This window comes from Podarcis bocagei, assembly GCF_964188305.1.
Source record: "Podarcis bocagei genome assembly, chromosome: 2".
NCBI lineage: Eukaryota > Metazoa > Chordata > Lepidosauria > Squamata > Lacertidae > Podarcis > Podarcis bocagei.
Genome location: NC_138126.1, coordinates 63,857,944 through 63,881,366, shown reverse-complemented (window position 1 = coordinate 63,881,366; position 23,423 = coordinate 63,857,944). Strand labels below are relative to the sequence as shown.

General features: G+C 44.4%; 2 protein-coding genes across 5 annotated transcripts in view; both read right to left on the bottom strand.

Annotated features, from left to right (window-relative positions):
• KIAA1191 overlaps positions 1-23,423 on the bottom strand; it is a 282,731-nt gene that overhangs the window by 100,826 nt on the left and 158,482 nt on the right. The window lies entirely within an intron of this gene.
• RNF44 (ring finger protein 44) overlaps positions 1-23,423 on the bottom strand; it is a 62,600-nt gene that overhangs the window by 20,778 nt on the left and 18,399 nt on the right. The window contains exon 1 of one of the 4 annotated variants that reach the window (XM_081184960.1): positions 20,521-20,880. The exons of 2 other annotated variants lie outside the window; for them this stretch is intronic. The gene's annotated coding sequence lies outside the window, so the exon portion shown is untranslated. Of the gene's footprint in view, positions 1-20,035; positions 20,057-20,520; positions 20,881-23,423 lie in introns of those variants that run through there. One more of the 4 variants, XM_081184961.1, reaches the window with a different exon arrangement.

The following is a 23,423-nucleotide window of genomic DNA, read 5'->3' as shown; positions in this document are numbered from 1 at the left end:
CGTTTCCCTAAATATGTTATGGGGCTTCCACTAACCCTGCGATAGATTTGAAGAGGGCACAGGGGTGGGAGAAGTTCTGTTGCACATGTGGGAATCCTTGCACGAGTGCAGGCATAGGCAAACTCGGCCCTCCAGATGTTTTGGGACTACAACTCCCATCATCCCTAGCTAACAGGTCCAGGGGTCAGGGATGATGGGAGTTGTGGTCCCAAAGCATCTGGAGGGCCGAGTTTGCCTATGCCTGCACTAGCAGATCTATTTAGTTGGATATTGCTCAATATGTTGTCTATTTTCATGTAATGGACAAATCACTCCCTTCCCCTAACAGTACCACAAATGGTAGCAGGGGTCAACAGTACCCCAAAGGCATGGAGAGGACGAAATTTGCCAGAAAACCCCCCACAGATGACACTGACTGAACCCATACAACTGCAAACAGGCCTGAGAAGTGAGCTAAAGTGGCACAGTGGTCACAGAGTTTTGGACAAGGACTGGGGAGATCCAAGTCGGCCTCCCCTTCCTCTCACTGGGTGTCCTTAAGCCAGCCACAATCTCTCAACCTAACCTACCTCACAAGGTTGTTTGCAAAGATAAAAGGGAAGAACCATACATGCTGCCTGAAGCTCCTTGGAGAGATGGGATGCAATTAAAATAAGCATCAACAAAACACTAGGATTAGGAAGTCACACAGGGCAGCAATTTGAAAAACAGCAACAGGGTTACCCTAGTCTAAGCTTCAGGAGAAAGTCCCTTTGCCAAATACACACACACACGTATATAGACTCAAACCCAGCTACAAGGTAGGCAAGGTGAAGAAAAACGTATGGCAAAATGATTGATGGCAGACACCGGCTCCCAGCATTGTGGAGGCAGTGGACTGGACTGTTCCCCTAACACTGAATGAAGCCGCCATATTAACCAGGAAGGCAGGTTATAGTAGTCTTATCAGAAAAAATCTAGTTTGATTTGACTCTACAGCATGGGTGCAGTCGTTCTGATCCCATACTTCCACAGGAAACAAAAGGTAAAAAGCCTTGTCCCACCCCACCCCCACAAGCCTGCCACATCTTCGCAGACCTTCTCCCAGCTGAGCAACGTAGTGCCACTGCATCCCTCAGAGTCATTTCTGATCAGCATATGGAGCAAGTCGGTGCCCTCAATCTTTCAGTGCTGCTGTCAGTGCCCTCAATCTTCCAGTGTCCCCTAATCTTCGGCAATTTGAGCTCAGCAACCTCATCATCTCCTTAATGAGTGCAGGCATGGCCCCAGCCAGGTCCCGAAATTCAGAGCTCCGTGCCCATACCGGGGGTCACCACACTCATTTGCTGAATATATACATACATATATATGCATACACTGAACTGTACTTTCCTTCCAGCCCTGATTGCCATAGAAACCTCCACGCCCAAGGTTTACCAAGCATATGGATGTTATAAAAAGCAAGCTCTTCCAATGGGTCTGCAGCCCCAAACCCCCTGCTGATCATCTCCCTATGATGCTTGCTAATCAACTTTATTTGCAAACACACACCTAAGAGTCAGACGAAAATGAAAACATTTCTCAAGTGTCCCTGGTCATGGCTTCACATGGCCACAGTTTTTATTTGCCTAGCAAAAACAACCTTCATAGGAGGGTGAGGGACGGTGGAGGGAAGTCACAAGGGTGTTTTAATGTTTGTAACCTAGGATGGTAGTGTCTATGTGTGTGTAAATAAAATTTTCTAATTAAAAGGGGGGGAGGGGTTCATCATTTTCTTAATGTTTCTTCACTATTAACCCCTTTTCTTGGCCAGAAAAACTCCTACAGTGGTGCCTCGCAAGACGAAATTAATTCGTTCCGCGAGTTTTTTCGTCTAGCGAATTTTTCGTCTTGCGAAGCACGGTGTCGGAAAAGTTTTGGGAAAGCTTCAAAAATACCAAAAACCTCAAAAAAGGCTACCACACCGCGTTCTATGAGTTGCTCCTCGAAGTCAAGTCGCAACTGTATTAACGGTGTTAAGAAAAAGGAAACAAACTTGCAAGACGTTTTCGTCTTGCAAAGCAAGCCCATAGGGAAAATCGTCTTGCAAAGCAGCTCAAAAACGGAAAACCCTTTCGTCTAGCGAGTTTTTCGTCTTGCAAGGCATTCGTCTTGTGGGGCACCACTGTACTGCCTACTGCATGGATGGAGGATGGGGGGAGACAGAAGAGAGGGCCAGCCCTGTTCAGTGATAAATACGGACAACTTGTTAAACACTGGGTTTTATTGTTTAATAAACTAATGCTAAGTGAGTGTTGGCTGGGCACATTGCAGGCTCCCAAAGTGCATTTGAATTTGTGTGAATCGTGTATTTGTATTTTCCCCCTGGCTCTTTTTGTTCAAAAATGTCTCCCAAACACTGTAATCCTATATTTACCTTGGCAGTGACTAAGTTTATGGTCCAACTTCTTTAACCCTGGTCTTGCAGCTTTCAGAATATGCCCACTGGTGGAAAATCTTTCCCTGTTGAGGGCATTATTCTCTCAGGGGCTCATCTGCCGTTAGTGGGTAAGGTTCAAGTGAGTGGGGCACCCTTTCCCCCTCCTTGCCAGTCACACTGAGTTAGGCCAAGGGGAAAGGCACATGAGGCTACAAAAGAGTTTAGTGCGCTAGTTCCTGTTTTCAATATACCATATGGACTACCACTAGATACAAATGCTCTGGTTTTGTTTAGATGGCAAAGGGAAGTAGAAATATATTAATGTTCATTAACTTGTACCACTTGTTTTGAATTTCTGTATTTGAGTTTGTCTGTGCTATATATTAATAAAAACCCCGGTGAAAAAAACTGTGGCCCTGAGGTCATAGATTCCCCACCTCACCCATCTAAATCAGTTAGCTGCAAATTGCTTTTCAGACCACAACACATGCAGTGGTAAAGCTATTTTCTTTATTTTCTTCTTATGGAACTCTTACCAGTGTTGATGCTAGAATCTTCCTGCTTCTTTAATGAACTGATGAATTGATTTTATAATGAATTGTCTGCGGTGTCTCTCCCTGAGACGTGTTTTGAGGAATTATTGTTTTGGGGTTATGCACGGTTTATTATTATTATTAATTATTATTATTAGAAGAAGAAGAGTTTGGATTTGATATCCCGCCTTTCACTCCCTTTAAGGAGTCTCAAAGCGGCTAACATTCTCCTTTCCCTTCCTCCCCCGCAACAAACACTCTGTGAGGTGAGTGGGGCTGAGAGACTTCAAGGAAGCGTGACTGGCCCAAGGTCACCCAGCAGCTGCATGTGGAGGAGCGGAGACGCGAACCCGGTTCCCCAGATTACAAGTCCACCGCTCTTAACCACTACACCACACTGGCTCTCTCTCTCTTATTATTATTATTATTATTATTATTATTATTATTATTATTATTATTATTATTTATTTCTGATTGAAGTGTATTGTATTTTTATGTGCTGTAACCTGTGCTGGGATCTTCTTGCGAAGGACATCTTAAGAAATTTAACAAACTAATAGCAGCAGCAACAACAACAACATCATCATCATAATATTGCCACTCTTCAGTCCATGATTCTGAAGGGAGCATCACAGGAAGTGTTTATAAAAGATAAATGAGGTCGTATAGGCAAGATTTACAGTGCAATGCTGTAGACTGAATAACAAATCTGTCACATACTTGAGGTTGTGTGTGGACCTCCAGTTCGGCCACTATTATGTTGGCAGCAAAGTGCCTTGACCACATTCTCCAACGGGCATTCCATGACTGAAGGCCATCCCCAGTTTCTTTCTACATGCAAAATCTGAACTGTCTTACAAAAAGTCCAGGCTGTTTGTCCATTGACTCCAATATGGTCTACTCTAACTGGCCATGGTTTTCTAAGGTCTCCAAGCAGAGGGAGGTGTCTCCCATCACTAGTTACCTGATCGTTTTAACTAGAGGTGCCAGGGACCGAACACCCACGGATATTCCATGCAAAGCATGGGCTCCACCACCAAACTATGGCCCCATACTCCTGGGCTCTGCTTTCTGCCTAGCTGATCAGGTGGCGAAGAGTACCTATAGCCAGCTGAGGTTGGTGTGCCAGCCATGCCCACTGCTGAGGGAAGACCTGACCACAGAAAGAGATTATTTATTAAAATAATTCATATATACTAGTTAATGCAGTAGCTTCTAAGCAGTGTGCAATGGGAGACATCATATATCACACACTTAACTAAGTTCAGAGAAAATTCACTTAAAATGTCTGCATATTTTAATGTAAGTCTTCACATGCCTTCATTAGATTCAGGTTGGATTACCGCAACGCATCCTACATGGGGCTACCTTTAAAAAGTCTCTGGAAACCCCAGCTGGTCCAGAATGCACCTGCAAGGATGTCAGTGGGTGCTCAGGTAGCTCAGTTGGTTTGGGTGTGGTGCTGACAATGCCAAGGTTGCAGGTTTGATCCCCAAAAGGGACAGCTGCATATTCTTGCATTGCCGCAGGTTGGACCAAATGATCCTCGAGGTCCCTTCCAATGCTGTGATTCTATGAGCTATCCTGTTCTATGTCCATGGCATCATTTACACGGCTGCACTCCTTAGCAATACGCTTCTAGGCATAATTCAAAGTGTTGGTGATTACCTTTAAAGCTCTAAATGCTTAGGTCTTAGGAACTCCTCTTTCCATATCATTCTGCCCGTTCCCTTTTCTGTGTCCCACCTAGGCTGGACACAGGGATGAGAGGAGAGGCCCTCTTTGTGGCTGCACTTAAGATTATGGAACAAACACTTTGCCCGGTGAAGCATGGATGGCCCACTCCCTTGCTCCCCGCCCCCTCTTAAAATAACTTCTTAATGTTGCTATTTAGTAATATAAAAAGGAAATGATGAATTTTAAAAAGCCACAATGAGGAGCAGATAGCATGTAATGCAACAGAAGTACTGAAAGTAGCCTGAGCATGGCATGCAAATGGTGTGAGGGTAATCCCAAGCAATCATTTCAGAAGGACAGATGAATTTGTATTGGTGTATTTGAGAGACACAAATGTTCTGCACAGGGATAGATCTAAGCTAAGCCAATCAAACTTGGTTCCCATTAGTTCCCTTGCTGTTTTTCCTCAGTTACGTAAGACAGTTTTGCTCTGCCAGGTCTTTGTTGTGTGTGGCAGATAATACAACGACTGTTCCCGTCTCCTTGATTTATTCTTTTTTAATATTGCTTTTATTAAACAGCAATTTCAAATGTTGTAAACTGCCGAGCGGAACATTTGCACCAGAAGAAGAGGACATTAAATATCTAACTTGATCCCCCCCAATCACAGGGATTTGAGAGTGCACAAGAGGAAGTATGTCCTAGTGCATAAGTGCTGGCATAAAGCAAGGGCAGCCAAAGTTGTGCCACCCAGATGTTGCTGGACTAAAACTCCCAGCATCCCCAGCCAACATAGCCAATGGTCATAGATGATGGATGCACAACATTGGAGGGCACCATGTTAGCAATATATGTATTAAGACAAAGACACTGCCCCAAAATAACAAAAATAATAATCACAAGAATAATTCTGCTTCCTTTATTTTACATCTGTAAAAAGTGGAATGGCATAAACCTCCTATGTGTTACAGAGCACTTGGTTTATAGATTTAAAAAAGCAATCTGCACATATTATAAGGAAAAGACAGCCCCCACCTCTCTCAAACAACGAGGATCATCTGCATCTTGTTGAAAAATCTCATGCCAACAGCCTTTAGCATAGCATCCCTATATATTAATCATACATACATCTCACTAATTATGCAAGGCTATGTGAGCATCACCATCTGCCCCAACAACAATGCCCACATGAGAAGCATGATTCACCCCCAGAGGCTCACACCACAGGGGACAGAGCTACTCACAGATCTCACTCAAGAATGATTTTCAAAGCCTTCAAGAGATAGCAGCAGAAATCACCATCATCCTCTCTGGAAAAAAGAGGTAGTCTACAATTGCCTACCAGTTGCTGTTGGACTGCAGCTCCCACCAGTCCCAACCAACATGGTTGTGTCAAGGATGATGGGAGCTGGAATCCAACAACATATGGAGGGTAGCGTATTGGCCAACCCAGCAGTCAGGAGGATGGCAAGTCTCTAGAAGAACACTTGTTCCTTAGAATAAGCTGAAGGTGCTACTGCCCATCTAGCTTCAGAGAGAAGGACCTCTCCTTGACATTTGTTGAAGGAAAAAACAGGAATGCAGGAGACAGTTGGCTCAGCAGAGACACCCAGCAGAGACAACCCATCCCGCAAGCAAATAGCTCCTTAAACCCTCCTTTTGGATATCTCTTGTAGACTACAATATAGCTTCCTGGATCATGCATGATTAGTTTTGAAGGTTTCTGGCACCACAGGTCCTCTACCCACTGTAGTTAGACTGCTGCTGAAATCAGTCACAACATGCCAAGCTACACCCTTCCACAAGCAAATGGGGTTATTACAGTGTAGGAAGCATGGTGTATAAATTCAGAAAAATAAATATATGACATTTCACCAGAGAACAGGGTCTGGGAACCTTTTTCAGACATAAGGTTGCATTCCTTTGTTTGTGACCTTCTGGGGGCCCAGAATGTTTGTGGCGTGGGAAACAAAGGCAAAAGCAAGCAGAGCAATGGAGACAGCTATTACCGTATTTTTCGCTCTATAAGATGCACCAGACCACAAGACGCACCTAGTTTTCAGAGGAGGAAAACAAGAAAAAAAATATTCTGAATCTCAGAAGCCAGAACAGCAAGAGGGATAGCTGCACAGCCTGCATTCGCTCCATAAGATGCACACACATTTCCCCTTACTTTTTAGGAGGGAAAAAGTGAGTCTTATAGAGCAAAAAATACGGTAACTTTTGTGCACATCCAGCCACGCAAAAGTCTACACCACACCTCTTTATCTTCCGTCCAGGCAAGCAAGTGGCCTCATCACAGCTGCTCAGGAACACATTCCAGCCAGGCAAAAGCCCTCAAGGAGAGTGCAGAATCGGGCAGAGGAGAGGGTGAGGCCTTGGGAGTCTCTCAAGGGCCAAAGAGAAAGGCTTGGAGGCTGCACCTGCCACCCCCCCCCCGGCCTGAGGCTCCCCACCTCTACCATAAACACATCCATGAATTTCCACCTCTCTCTCCCATTTCTCCCACATATGAACATCCATGTCCATTGCTCACTACCTTCTGCAGGATATGAAGAGTTCCCTAAAGGAGCTCCCCTCATAACACTACTGGTCTCTCAAAGCCAAGTTATATTTGCAGCCCCCACTACAACACACACACACAGAGAAATGGCAACCAGGGCAGGCATTCTTTTACACACGCTTCTGAAGAAGTGTCCATGCACACGAAAACTCATACCAATAACTAACTTAGTTGGTCTCTAAGGTGCTACTGGAAATATTTTTATTATTATTTTGTTTTGTTTTGTTTTGACTATGGCAGACCAACACGGCTACCTACCTGTAACTAGAACTATGGAAGGTACCACATTGAGCCACATGAAATGGAAGTCATAGAATCATAGAATCATAGAGTTGGAAGAGACCACAAGGGCCATCGAGTCCAACCCCCTGCCAAGCAGGAAACCCCATCAGAGCACTCCTGACATATAGTTGTCAAGCCTCTGCTTAAAGACCTCCAAAGTAGGAGACTCCACCACACTCCTTGGCAGCAAATTCCACTGTCGAACAGCTCTTACTGTCAGGAAGTTCTTCCTAATGTTTAGGTGGAATCTTCTTTCTTGTAGTTTGGATCCATTGCTCCATGTCCGCTTCTCTGGAGCAGCAGAAAACAACCTTTCTCCCTCCTCTATGTGACATCCTTTTATATATTTGAACATGGCTATCATATCACCCCTTAACCTCCTCTTCTCCAGGCTAAACATGCCCAGCTCCCTTAGTCGTTCCTCATAAGGCATCGTTTCCAGGCCTTTGACCATTTTGGTTGCCCTCCTCTGGACACGTTCCAGTTTGTCAGTGTCCTTCTTGAATTGTGGTGCCCAGAACTGGACACAGTACTCTAGGTGAGGTCTGACCAGAGCAGAATACAGTGGCACTATTACTTCCCTTGATCTAGATGCTATACTCCTATTGATGCAGCCCAGAATTGCATTGGCTTTTTTAGCTGCCGCGTCACACTGTTGGCTCATGTCAAGTTTATGGTCAACCAAGACTCCTAGATCCTTTTCACATGTACTGCTCTCAAGCCAGGTGTCACCCATCTTGTATTTGTGCCTCTCATTTTTTTTGCCCAAGTGCAATACTTTACATTTCTCCCTGTTAAAATTCATCTTGTTTGTTTTGGCCCAGTTCTCTAATCTGTCAAGGTCGTTTTGAAGTGTGATCCTGTCCTCTGGGGTGTTAGCCACCCCTCCCAATTTGGTGTCATCTGCAAATTTGATCAGGATGCCCTTGAGTCCATCATCCAAGTCGTTGATAAAGATGTTGAATAAGACCAGGCCCAAGACAGAACCCTGTGGCACCCCACTAGTCACTCTTCTCCAGGATGAAGAGGAACCATTGATGAGAACCCTTTGGGTTCGGTCAGTCAGCCAGTCCATCAACCTCACTAAGAAACTTGCACAGGTACAGACTGACATCTTCTTTCTGACTAAATGCAAGAACCTGAACATTATACCTAAGGGTCTTAGAATTAAGAACCCTCTACAATCTACTTATTCTACATAACTGAAGAAGTGTGCATGCACACAAAAGCTCATATCAATAACTAACTTAGTTGGTCTCTAAGGTGCTACTGGAAGGATTATTTTATTTATTTTATTTTGTTTTGATACACACACACACACACACACACACACACCCTACCTCTGACTCAGGTGCCCCAACTTCGTAAAACTATGGATCTGTTATTCTATTACTGATCAATTAGAACCCAATCTTACCTCTGTTGGTTAAGAACATAAGACGATCCCTTTTGGATGAGGTCAAACACCCATCTAGTCCAACATTCTGTTCTCCCAGTGGCCAACCAGATGTCTATGGAAGTCCTCAAGCAAAGACTGTGCAACAGTGCTCTCCCCACCTGCAGCTAGTATTCAGAGGAAGGTGCTCTTCTACAATAATTATTCTGCTGCTGGCAACTGGGGACAGGGTCTCTAACAGGCAGCAGAAAGCTTGGAATGCCCCTCTTAACGCCCACCTCTTGTGGATCATTTTTTTCATACCCCTAATGCTTAGGACAGTTATCTCGTACCAACTGCTATGTCTGCACTGCATTACAAAAACAAGACAATACTCAAGTGTTGCAGCAAGCTCAGGCCAACATCTCATACATGCCAGTGGAAAAACAAAGGTACCAACCTTTTCAGTACCTGCCTGGAACAGATTACAGTATTATAGCTGAGAGTTTGTGATATTAAAGGTCCCACATGAATACTCTGTAACAACGCACTAAACTCAAGGAGGCCAATGCAGTTATAATAGAATTGGGGGAAATGATTTTAAATGACCATTTGTCTGAAAGACAGAGGCTATAAAAGTTTGCCCAGTTATCCAACCTAGACCTTCTGGTTCAGCTGGAACACACAAGCAAGACAAGCAGCATATGGAGATGATGGCCTGTCTTGCTGATCAGCGTTGTCCTAGCCATCTGTCTGCAGCCACCTGTTGTCTTCTTGACTTATTGAATAAGAACATGCTTGGGGGGGGGGGAGCATCCTACACAGATCTGTGCTGTCTCTAGGACAGCAGGACAGCAGTCAACAACCACAGGGATGAACAATCAGAGAAAGAAATATTTATTTGCTAAAAACAAACAAACCAACCCTGAGATCACAATCCTGCTGTTAACAAGGGAGCTGCAAAGTGAAGAGAACTTCACATAAATGCCCTTGCAACACCACAATACAGTTAGTCATCACACTGTACTGTCAAAGGTAAACAGCTCCAATGTTGGGGCAGTGATAGGAAGTGCAGCAGCTGCAACATGCATGGCCATGTGCAGCTCACAAACTGTTGTAGAAAAATCATGGGAGCAACAACAGCAGCAGTTATGTGCCCTTTTCATACTTGCAGGGCAAATTCCACATTACGTTGAAAACTTGAGCATCAACTTAAAGTTTTCATACAACCCTGCAAATTTTCTGGCTTTGGATCCAATCAACCACAGTACCTTTCCAGACCAGCTTTTTGGAATGGAAACTGAGGCACATGTTGGCCATGTTCAGATAATAAGCCAAGATACAATTGCGCCTTTTGCCAACGCATACACTTTGCCACATGAGCAAACCAAGCAGAAGTCTTCAATCAACCATGCTTTCTTCTTTCCTCCAAATTGGGAAATGATGGTTGTTCACTAAGAAATAAGCCAGGATATTAAAACATGATTTGAAGGTGCCTTAATATCTTAGCTTCTTCTGAAGCTGGCAACCAGTTTACCAGTCTGGGTGAAACAAAAAAACTATGAGTGGAATTCAACATAGGGCTAAGTGGGGTATATACAAAGGGAATGAAGACCACTCACAGTGGGATTCTTCCCCCTTCTCTTCCTTCCTGTGACCCCTAAACCTGTTATGGTTTCCCCGGTCTTTGAGATCTGATTTTTCTTTGGGGGGGGGGGAATCCCACTGCTTAGTTGAATGTCACTCTCTGTTTAAATAGAGGTTTCCTGGTTTACCTGTAGAGGGTTTATGCTTGAGCAAAAGACCTTTTCATACCTCAGGCTAATAATGCCAGTGACCAATTATTGTCTAAAAGTAGTCAGAATTATACTTCTTTTGAAGCAACCACACTACTACCTTGTTTCTAGATGCAATTCAAGGCACTGGTTTTGCCTCCAAAGCCCCAAATGGTTTGGGTCCTGGTTACCACAGGGAGTGCCTCTTCTTACTTTTTGCCTTCCCAAAATTTGGGATCACCCAATGGGTCATATAGACAAATACTACTTTGTATGGAAACAAGGTATTTTTCTGCACTCTCCATCCCAATGTCCATGCCTCCCACTCTGACAATCTCCATGCCGTTCTACTTTGTTATGCCTTTAATACTTCTTTGCCTTCCTCTTAATAAAAATTAATTTCAAGATGACTTACAAATTAGAAATGCATTCAACACCCAACCAAAAACAATTCCCTCAGAGAATTAAGCTTGTTCTTGCTGCACTGCGTTTCTTTTAGTTTTTGTATCATTTCTGGTTTCTTTTCAATCGGCAATTTAATAGTTTTATCAGTTGGTTTTATTCATTTAAGTAAGATTTACAGAATGCTTCATCAAAAAAAATATCCAAGCGGTTTACATAAAATAACATTAAATGTTTATTTTAAAAGCAGGTAAAAGTCACAGATTTTTTTTTTTAAGCATGCATAATAAAGTTACATGTCTGGGCAGGCTTACTGAAACAATTAATTTTTGGGGCAGTCTACTAAAATACAACAGTGAGGGCATATCTATATTCAATACATCTTTGTACATTATATTTGTATACAATATATGTAATGTATTTGCAGAGAAAATACTTAAATGTATATTGTACACCACTTTGGGAACATGAGTTGAAAAGGTCTCTTCAAAATTATTTAAATAAATTGAACAAAAATGCCTCATTTCCATTCCTGGCTTGTGCTGGACAATCCTGTACATATGAGGCTGTCCTGTACCAAGTCAGACCTTTGGTCCATCAATTTCAGTATGGTCCACACCACGGATGAGGAACCTCAGGCCTGAGGGGCCAAATGCAGTTCCGTAGGCCTCTCTACATGGTCCGGGCCACATGCCTCACAGGACCTACTTCGTACCCTGCGTGTTTCTGCTTGGTTGAAGTCCTGGAATTTTGATGATGACACTTGCTTGACTAGATGGGAGACAAGGAGGGAGTGTGAATGTGTTCAGAAGCTAGCCTACTGTACAAAGGTGCATTTGGCACCTTCATCATACAGCTTCCTGTGAATGCTGAAGATGCATGGTTTTTACTCTGACTTTTCACACTTCAGGTGTGTATTTCTAGGGCCCACCTTATTTATGGTTTAAAAATATATTTTTTAATATTGTGTTTTAATGCTGTGAACTGCCCTGGGACCTTAGGCTGAAGGGCAGGTTATTATTAATAATAATAATATTTTATTATTAAATATAATAATAATAATAATAATAATAATAATAATAATAATAATAATAATAATTTACATCCAATACTCTGCCCAGTTTTGTCTCTAGCTCCACCCAACACTGGAATGTGGCCCTCAGAAGATTGTGTGTCCCTTAGACTAAAAGGTTTAACAGTCTTACAATGTTTCAGGCAGGGTTCTCTACCTTCTACATGGGAAGCAGATGTTGTACCACTGAGCTCCAGCCCTTCTCCCGTCTATTCAGCACCAAGTCCTCCCGAGTTACATTGGACTTACTCCCAAATAAGTGCTATAGGACAGGGGTCAGCAACCTTTTTCAGCCGTGGACTGTTCCACCGTCCCTCAGACCATGTGGTGGGCCGGACTATATTTTGAAAAATAAAATAAAAATGAATGAACTATGCCCCACAAATAACCCAGAGATGCATTTTAAATAAAAGGACACATTCTACTCATGTAATAACATGCTGATTCCCGGACCATCCGCTGGCTGGATTGAGAAGGTGATTGGGCCGCATCCGGCCCCTGGGCCTTAGGTTGCCTACCCCTGCTATAGGATCACAATTTGCATCTCCCTACTATGGTCCATGAGACTCATGGCAACAGAGAACTGAATTATTTCCCCTCTGTGCAGGGTTCAAAATTAGCAGGGAGCCAAGTGCATTTTGCGCCTGACTGATACTCAAGGATTACTGAAACGTATTTGCTTTGAGGCCTCAAAGTATATGTTAAGGATAGACAACATGTTAAGGAGATTAACAATAAAGAGTAGAGTGTTTTTAAAACTGAAGTATGGTACCAATATTTTTATTGTAAATACCAAATTAAACATGTATTAACAATTTCTGCTAAGAATGTGATATTAACAATGTGCCACTTATGTGTATTGCGTATTTACTCAAGCTTATCAAAACAATAAATAAAAAGTGTTGCTGACCCCCCCCCCCCAGTGGTGACTAGACATTCTGTTTTGGCACCCACAACCCAGGTCCCAGGAGTCATTCTAGCTTTTCTATCCCAGTTTCTAACACTGCCTCTGTGACTTCAGCCCCAACAATGCCAATCTGTGGTATGAAGTGCTGTACTGTAAAGTGAAATATCCCACTAGGGTCTGCGACATTCAATTCTAATAGCTGGTTAACTCCGCTTGATAGTTATTTTCCTCTTCTGAGCTCTGATACACCCACAACTGAGTCATTTCACAGAATTCAGAGATGGTCTTAGACATTTTTGCATTTTGTGGGGTGGATGGTGGGGGAGAAAATGGCCTGAAAATGCTCTTTTGCTGATTGAAACAACTGTTCCCACATTCCTTTAAGTGCAAAAGCCATAGTAGAAAGCAAATACCAACTTGCTTAGCCCAGTACATCTGAGGTAGGATTGATCATCACATTATTTCAAGACTAACATGGACACCAAAAGTGGTGCAGAATGGATCTCTTTGTTAACTGTCCCTGTCTATTATTTGCCTTTGCTTGCAACTGTTTGCACCTTTTATTCCTCATTCCAGTTTTTCCAGATTCAATCACTATTTCTCACTCTGTCTTAAATTACAGGCTTGGACATCTAGAACGGAAAGCAATTTTTACAGAAGAGAAACTTCTGCTGTTGCTTGGGAGAAGCCAGTTGAAACCATTCAAAATTTAAAAGGAGGCCCTTTGAAAATGCATCTGATGTGCTTCATGCATCTCTCTTGAAAGTGAAACATATCACACACACCCTGCATTTTCTGCCTTACACTTCTGAGGCCTCCAGTTCCACTTGCTTCAGTGGTGCAATACAATAACCTGGGGTCAGCTCTACGGTGCTGTGTGTGCTTTCCAGAAAACTTTGAATTGGGAAATTAGGATAATTTACTCAGGGTAGTTTTCAGTTTGTGTTCTAAGGTAAACATGCTTATTATACCCGCATTTAGCAAATTGGAATTGCCGTGCTTGTCTAACATTTATTTGCAACTCACATCCATTCATGCTTATGAATGAACTTATTAAATGGAAAATTTTCTGCAAAAATTTAGTGGTACCGCGAGTTACATATGCTTCAGGTTACAGACGCTTCAGGTTACAGACTCCACTAACCCAGAAATACAGTGATACCTCAGGTTAAGTACTTAATCTGTTCTGCAGGTCTGTTCTTAACCTGAAACTGCTCTTAACCTGAAGCACCCCTTTAGCTAATGGGGCCTCCTGCTGCGCCGCCAGAGCATGATTTCTGTTCTCATCCTGAAGCAAAGTTCTTAACCCGAGGTACTATTTCTGGGTTAGCGGAGTCTGTAACCTGAAGCTTATGACAAGGTGCCCCATGATATTCTTGTAAAGAAGCTGGTAAAATGCGGTCTTGACTATGCTACCACTCAGTGGATTTGTAACTGGCTAACTGACCGAACCCAAAGGGTGCTCATCAATGGTTCCTCTTCATCCTGGAGAAGAGTGACTAGTGGGGTGCCACAGGGTTCTGTCTTGGGCCCAGTCTTATTCAACATCTTTATCAACGACTTGGATGATGGACTCAAGGGCATCCTGATCAAATTTGCAGATGACACCAAACTGGGAGGGGTGGCTAACACCCCAGAGGACAGGATCACACTTCAAAACGACCTTGACAAATTAGAAAACTGGGCCAAAACAAACAAGATGAATTTTAACAGGGAGAAATGTAAAGTATTGCACTTGGGCAAAAAAAATGAGAGGCACAAATACAAGATGGGTGACACCTGGCTTGAGAGCAGTACATGTGAAAAGGATCTAGGAGTCTTGGTTGACCACAAACTTGACATGAGCCAACACTGTGACGCGGCAGCTAAAAAAGCCAATGCAATTCTGGGCCTCATCAATAGGAGTATAGCATCTAGATCAAGGGAAGTAATAGTGCCACTGTATTCTGCTCTGGTCAGACCTCACCTGGAGTACTGTGTCCAGTTCTGGGCACCACAATTCAAAAAGGACACTGACAAACTGGAACGTGTCCAGAGGAGGGCAACCAAAATGGTCAAAGGCCTGGAAACGATGCCTTATGAGGAACGGCTAAGGGAGCTGGGCATGTTTAGCCTGGAGAAGAGGAGGTTAAGGGGTGATATGATAGCCATGTTCAAATATATAAAAGGATGTCACATAGAGGAGGGAGAAAGGTTGTTTTCTGCTGCTCCAGAGAAGCGGACACGGAGCAATGGAGCCAAACTACAAGAAAGAAGATTCCACCTAAACATTAGGAAGAACTTCCTGACAGTAAGAGCTGTTCGACAGTGGAATTTGCTGCCAAGGAGTGTGGTGGAGTCTCCTACTTTGGAGGTCTTTAAGCAGAGGCTTGACAACCATATGTCAGGAGTGCTCTGATGGTGTTTCCTGCTTGGCAGGGGGTTGGACTCGATGGCCCTTGTGGTCTCTTCCAACTCTATGATTCTATGATTCTATGTAACCTGAGGTACCACTGTAGTACCTCGGGTTAAGAACTTTGCTTCAGGATGAGAACAGAAATCGTGCAGCGGTGGCGCAGCGGCAGCAGGAAGCCCTTCAGGTTAAGAACAGTTTCAGGTGAAGACCTCCGGAACGAATTAAGTACTTAACCCGAGGTACCACTATATTAAGCAATGGAAAATGTTCTAGAACGTTTTTACACCATATCACTGGCTCTACAAATTGCATTTACAGCCTCAACATATCGGTTTGCACGCATCCAAACACACGTTTGTCTTCCATGTAATCAAAATATTCATTTCTTCCATGTTCATATTTGATTCCATGTGCAAAGGCGGGCTTGCATGTACAGCAATTTTATAAAAAAGTCAACAATGGTTATTGTCCACAACTATTTTTTATAGTCTGAGTGTCCAGACAGCATTTGCAATCTATCAACATCCTGAAACAAAAAACAACCAATTATCTTTGATTTTGCAAAAACCTTCCTACCTAAGAGGCTCTTACTTTCCACAGGCAAGCAAGCAAGTGGCTATTTGCAAGCTTAGTTTATATCGGTCGCTATCCAGACAGGCTATCGTGACTCAGAAAAAAACGCCATTTTAACAAAAATACTATTATCAACCCATGATGAAACTGCTGCCTGCATTTTTGCTTGAATGACATGAAGACTTTGTTTAATGCAAATCAAGAACTAAAATTCTAGAGCCTGGAAAGGCAAATTTCCCTGACTTCAAAACAAACAGAATCAATTGTCCAAATAATACATTCCACGCAAATGTTATTGGATTATCCAGTTTAATACATCAAACGGCAACTCCATTTAGTATCAGCGGAAAGGGTAACAGGATGAGACATTGTCATACTCAACCGTAACTGCAAATAGCACAACAGAGAAAAAACAGAAACTTCCTTCCAGTTCTAATGTACAGGTGAGGAGACAGCAGGAGAAAAGGCTATTTATGACAGGGATTCTTAGAGAACTCTGTAGGGTGGAAAAGTTGCCCACCATGACATGCCACTTTTATTTCCACCAAAAAGCTGTCCATCAAGTGCATCTCCCAGACACACTCAAAGTCTTTTAACAAATATCAGTCTTCAATTTTATAAACATCTCTCAGTACTCACAAGGAATAGATAAAGGACCTCTGGACAGTTAAGTCCACTCAAAATTGACTATGGGGTGCGGCACTCACCTTTGCTTTTCAGGCCGAGGGAGCTGGTGTTTATCCGCAGACAGCTTTGACTAAACCACTTCTGGGTGACGAGTGCCAGAGTGCACAGAAACACCATTTACCTTCCTGCTGCAGCAGTACCTATTTATCTACTTGCACTGGTATGTTTTCGAACTGCTAGGCTGGCAGGAGCTGAGACAAAGCAACAGGAGCTCACCCCGTCATGCAGATCCGAACTGCTAACCTTACGATCAGCAAGCCCAGGAGGCTCAGCGCTTTAGACCACAGTGCCACATGAGTCCCTAAACACAGGGAGTAAAACTGTTTCAATGCTGGGGAAAATCTGCCACTAGAAAAAAACAACAACAAAAAACCCAAGAAAAAGACGTAGTGAGGCCCTGCAGTCCCATGGCAGCAGATAACCAGTGTTTTTCTCTTTGCTGCAAGTGAGGGTTGACAACAGGAATTCTATAGACATTGCTGCCTGTAGCTGCTTTGGGGATTGGAATCCACTACCAGCATAAGGAGGCTTCTTTCAACGACACACTGAGCAGCAAGGGTGTGAAGAGTGGCAATGAGACACACTAACAGAGGTTGCTGTGCAGTTTTTTGTCCCTTTGCTCTGAGGAGGGGCAGAAAAGGGGGCAAAAACGGCAATTCTGGTATTGCCCCCCCCCCAAAGGCACATCTAGAGTTTAAGGTCACTCTTTTCTACCATATCCAGTGGTCCCTCTGTGGCTGACTCATGGAGAATCCCATTGGTTTGAGACTGATCAACAGAACGAGAAGCAAGGAGGCAGCACTTTTATCACCACAACCATCCACTCTTCTGCTTCTCCCAATAGCACATCAGAAGCCATCTTTAATGGTTCTCCTCCGCCAAACAATCTGCCAATTCATCTAAACACTCCTTGGCTGGCCATTGCCATAAAAGCTTCCCACTATTCAAATGGAGTTAAATGACATAATAAGAACAAGATTTGCACTGATCAGCATTGACCACAAAAGCATGGTCAACACTAAGTCAACTAGTGAGATTCTTCACAATAATGTCATGGGGCAACTATATACAATATTGAGTGGAGCACAGAAACTTCAGGAGGCTTCCTGAGTTGGAAGCGAGATGACTAAGGATTCTGCCTCGCTTTGTCTATACTTCCAAAGGGACCAAGTTAACTTAAATTAAATACTTTTCTTCTAACACATTAATTGTGCATTTTCTCCACCATGTTACTACTCATCTAGCAATGATGTTCTCCGGCTCCAGACAACCAGTTCCCTTCACTGTAACCTCTCTGAATGTAGCACATTCCTCACATGCTTTTATATCACCAATAGTGAACACTTATAATATCCCTATGCCTAAGGGTATGGCTATTCATGCCCAGAACAGAAAATCTGCTTTGTATGATGTGTCGTTTAAAAAAATGTTACTGGACCTCATGATTGCAGATACACTTCTAGATATGCCAATAAATTTTCAACAGATGTTAATAACAACTTATGAAAGGAATTCAGCCACTCTATTCCTTGCACAATTCAATGCCTCCCTGGCACATGTCACTTGTGCTTCACCAGCCTACATCTTACTCCTAACAAAACAAAAATCCAAAGTAGAAAAAAAGCATTTAAAATAGTTATTATGTAAGTTGATGCATGCAAAATCCTGCACATTTATATCATATCTTCTAACAAACAGGTTTGAGCTGGGCAGAATTTGGGCCTCCTTAGTTTGGCTCCCCCTCCAAAAAAAATCCAAGTCCTAACTTTGGCTTCTCAGCTCTCTCTCTCCTTCCGTCTCACATCACAATGCAAACAGATTCTTCCATGATGAACCAAGGCTCTTCGCTTCTGCCACCTGCAGAAACCTCCCACTTTAATCTGATCTACTTCCAAAAGTTAGCCAAAAATGTCTTTGCTTCCTGAGTATGTTTTCTATGCCCACTTCTGCTTTCAACACACTCCTTTTCTTTGTAGAACAGATGGGGGTGGAAAGAGCTACAGTGGTTATAGTGTATTGACCAGGGTCTAGGAGAGCTGGTCTCAAATTCCCACTTATCAGTGAAGCTCATGGGCGACCTTGGGCCAGTCACTTTCTCTATGTATAACCTACTTCACAGGGTGGTTGAGAGGATAAGCATGAAATGCCATTTCAGTGCTCACGGGCAACAGCAGACACAACAAGCTTTGGGGGCACTATTCTGAGTGGGAATTGAGAGAGGTCCCTAAGCTCCCTTCTTATCTAAGAAGCAAAATTGTGAAAGGAACAAATACACACTGAAATAAGGCCTAACAAAACTGCCCTATCATTGCACACACCACCAGCGGGGACTGTGGCAGCAATACTCCTTTAAACACTCACAAGTAAGGAAGCCATGGGACAGGACTCCTTAAAAAGAAAAATACAAGAAAAGGAGAAAACCCAACCCTTTACTATGCACATGAGATAAACGGGAACATCATCAGAAAGCCAGTTCGAGTTTTAACTACTGCCCTCAAAGTACTAGGAAGCGTATTCAGGCAAGCCTAGAATTAATAGTTCCTGCTTCTTTTGCACCACTGCTCACTTTCATTCTCCACTTCACCTTCAGGAACTTGTTCTTAGAACACAGACACCGGATCATCATTATCAGACACAATGGGGATCCAGAACAAACGGGCCACTTTTCCGTTTGAAATATTGTCATTTCCCCAGACAGCTGCCAACTCCTGTTCAGAACACATTCAGCACTTTAATTACCGCACTGCTATTACTGGGCTTACTCCAGACCGCTGGACAGAACACAGGCGAGGCAATGCAGTTTATTTTAATCCGCGGGTATTGTACATTTTCCTCTCTCCTCTGTACCCTCCACCCCTTGCTTTGCTCTGCCTTTTGCAAAAACACACCCACTTACCCACCCAAAATCATTTTAATGTGCTTTGGCCTTTGTAATTCTTGGTATCGAGACCCCAAAGGGAACAATTCCCCTCCCGCTTGGAGGACCTAACAATTGGGAATCGATCCGTTTGTGCCAAGGTTGGGGATCTGTAACTTTAAGAGCAGCGAGATCACAGGCCATGTGCTCCGTGCGAAACAAAAGCAATAACAAAGAGAGCGGAGGAAGCCTCGTCCTCCGGCCTGCCCCAGCCAAAACGGAAAAACAACGGGAAGGACAAGCAAGAGGAGCGAGGGAGAGGAGCACACACAAAGCCCCAATCCTACCCCCTGGTAGCAGATCCCAAGAAGGAGCCCCCCCCCCCCCGCAAGTCCCGCAGAAAGAAATCAACCTCCTCGCCGCTATCAGACAAAGGCATCAACAACATCGGAAAGGAGCAGCACGTGTCACTGAAGCAGGAGAGGCTGCCCTCCTCCTCCCCGCCTCAGCTGAACTCCCAGCAAGCCAGCACCCCTTACCTCGGAGTCACAATCGCCTCTTCTTTAGCCAGGAGGAAAAAAGACAGAGGAAACCGGGCCTTTGAGGGGGTGAGCGGGCGTAAGGGCTATTTCGCTATGAGGAACAAGGAAGGTGCCGCTCACCTTCTGCAAGGAAGGGGAGAGGACGACCTTAGTTGCATCCCCCCTCCCCCGTCGCTGCAGGTGCAACACACCATCAAAGGCGAGGAAATGCCCCGGGCTGTGTTGGTGTTGGAGGGAAGCCGCAGTTTGCAATACTGGCCCACCCATGCCTCCCCACCCCCCGGAATTGCCGAGCAGCACCCGGACTGGCTTTTTATTTATTGAGTGTGGCTTAAGAGGACTTGTTCCTCCGAAGCTTTGCAGCTCAACTGTCCAAGCTGCACGACCACCACCCCCTTCTTCTCTTTCTCTCCTCCCACCCCATGCACCGCCAGCTTGCGGCTGAATGCATGCAATCACACCCCTCCGCCCCCGGGACCTACCTGCTCGGCTGGCCGCTCGGGGTGCAAATGCACCTAAATCACACACACCCCTCTTCTTCTTTTTTGTCTGTTCGTGGGCGCCTGCTCTGGGCTCTGGGCCCGCGCCCCCTCCCCCGCCGCCGCGGCTGTTTCCGGTCGCTTCTTTTGTTTTCTTCTACGCTCGGGGCGAGCGGCGACCCTCCCTGAGCTCCCAGCTGAGCCGGGCGAGGTAGGAAGAGGGTGCCCCTGGCCCCAGGGTCTCTGGCCCTTTAAGAACCGCCCGCGCCGCCAGGGTGTAACAAACGGCGCATTTTATTCACAACATTCGGAGCTGGGAAAGAAGAGAGAGGGAAGAAGAGCGCGCACGCGCGCCGGCCTCCAGCAAGCCGAGGGCGGGAGCGCGGGCCCGGGTTACGGACACGTGACCAGGCGCGCCGCCGCGCCTCCCTCCCCAGCCACGGGCCATCTTTGCGCAGCCGCGCTGCTGTCGCCGGAATCAGCTGCACGCGGCAGCAGCGGGACTTGCAGCTTGAAGAGGAGGTGTTAGGATGGAGCCATGGCAACTGGGGACGGAGCCTGGAACACGTTTGGGATACGGTGTGCCCAAGGTGGGGGCGTGGGCCAGGGAGAGCAGAGCAAGGAAATTCACGGTGCAACTTTGTAATAAAGAAAGGAAAGGTGGTGGGACAGGGGTGGACTTTGGTAATATGGCGAGGAACTGTGGCCCACAAAAGTTTACACCACGATAAATTTCCTAGTCTTCTAAGATGCCACAAGACTGTTATACTTCCATAAGAGGCACAGTGCTCACTATCAACCACGCACTAGAGCAGCAACCTCTAAAGATCGCAGCTCCTAGGGAATCATTGCATTGACACTCTGCTACCTCGTCTCCCTTGAAGCAGAAAAGCAACAGCGGCAACAAGGTAAGGTGTTACAACTCGGGTAGTCTCAGAAAGAGGAGGAGAACCAGGAGGGATCAGTTGCATAAACAGTGCATGCAGCCATCAGATTGCTTTCTGGTATAATGTTCCTCTGAGCAAGTGTAGTAAGCCTCCGTCACAAAAGAGATGCTAGTTATCCTTGCAGGCCAGAAAGCATTATTTCCCAGTGGCCCAAGTACTTTTTTTGTTAGCAGCAAGAACCCATTCTTACCTAGGCTTGGTTGGTACCCTTTGGGCTTTGTCCCCAACCCCCAGCCAATTGCTTATACCTCATGGGCTGAGCCAGCCCCAATCTACACAACAACACAATACATGTCTGGGGACAAGAGGGTGCACTCCAGCATTAGAGCTGAAACAATTCTCAGAGGGGTAGTCATGTTAGTTTGCTGCAGCAAAAGCAGCAAATATTTTTATGGCTCCATAAAGACTTCTAAGAAAATGTCATGGCATAACAATTTGTGAGCTGAAATTGACATATTATGCATAAAGTGTAATCCTCAGTTGCAGGTATATGCCCACATGCTTGTAAGGAGGAAGAATTAAGCAGCGGGGTCAGGAGGAGATGAAATGTGGAATTCAACAGTGGAATTTGCTGCCAAGGAGTGTGGTGGAGTCTCCTTCTTTGGAGGTCTTTAAGCAGAGGCTTGACAACCATATGTCAGGAGTGCTCTGATGGTGTTTCCTGCTTGGCAGGGGGTTGGACTCGATGGCCCTTGTGGTCTCTTCCAACTCTATGATTCTAAATGCAAGAAATATTGATAGTGGTACTTCAATCAGAACAAGGGTTGATGCAAAATAAGCACAGTGCTGTTAAAAGAGATGTGATATGTGGTGAAAAAAATCATATTGACAGTGCTGATACACTACATGGGTACACTACACAGTGGGTGACATCCAGCAGTTGTTACACCTAAGAGTAGGTCTGCTGATTGATGAGTACTACTTAGATATCACCCAGTGATTGTTGCCTACAAGCACCCCAGCAGGATGCTCCTCTTTTGCATGAGAAATAGTAGAAAGGAGCACCCCAGATTTTATTTGCTGTTGAAAGGAAAGCAACCACTTTGCAAGCATACTTGGTAGGCAGCACACATATTTGCATACTTGAGAGTAAGCTCACTAACTTCGCTTATTTTTCAGTAAACACATGGGATTTGGCTTAATAAAATTTGAGCAGAGGGTGTGTTTTTTAAAGCCCTCTTATTTGAGAAATCAGATTTACAAGGGTGACTTGACAGTGCTTTTCATTTGCTCTTAGTATTACACCCACTTCTCTAGGGCTGTAGAACTAACATATATGAGGCAGGAGAAAAGTTGAAAAGGTTGGTGAAGGGTGGCAAAACAGCATTAGGTTACTTTAAACGGGGGGGGGGGGGAGCAACAACCAATGGAACTTCTAGACATGTAATGCAAATATGTGACAATATACATACAGTGGTACTTCTGGTTACGTACTTAATTCGTTCCGGAGGTCCGTTCTTAACCTGAAACCGTTCTTAACCTGAGGTACCACTTTAGCTAATGGGGCCTCCCACTGTCACCGCTGCACGATTTCTGTTCTCATCCTGGGGCAAAGTTGTTATCCTGAGGTACTACTTCTGGGTTAGCAGAGTCTGTAACCCAAAGTGTGTATCCCGAGGTGTTTGTAACCCAAGGTACCACTGTATCTGCATGGCATGCACGTACAGGGTAGCAAATACACATTTGCTGCCACATTGTACAAAGCAGCTCCAAGATAGGATGCTTGCATTCTTGACACTAGCATTATTCATCACATTCTGGGACAACTTGAATATTTACTAAGGTGTTCAAGGAGACTGAACACTAAGAAACTATGCACAGCATTGCAAGCCTAGTCCCTACTGGTTACTTTTAAGAACAAGCCGAACAGCTTACGAAACATCAATCAATATGGTATGATCTCACTTTGCAAGCCAATCTAATGGTGCAAGTTTTCTGCAGTGAGAAATCCTACATAAT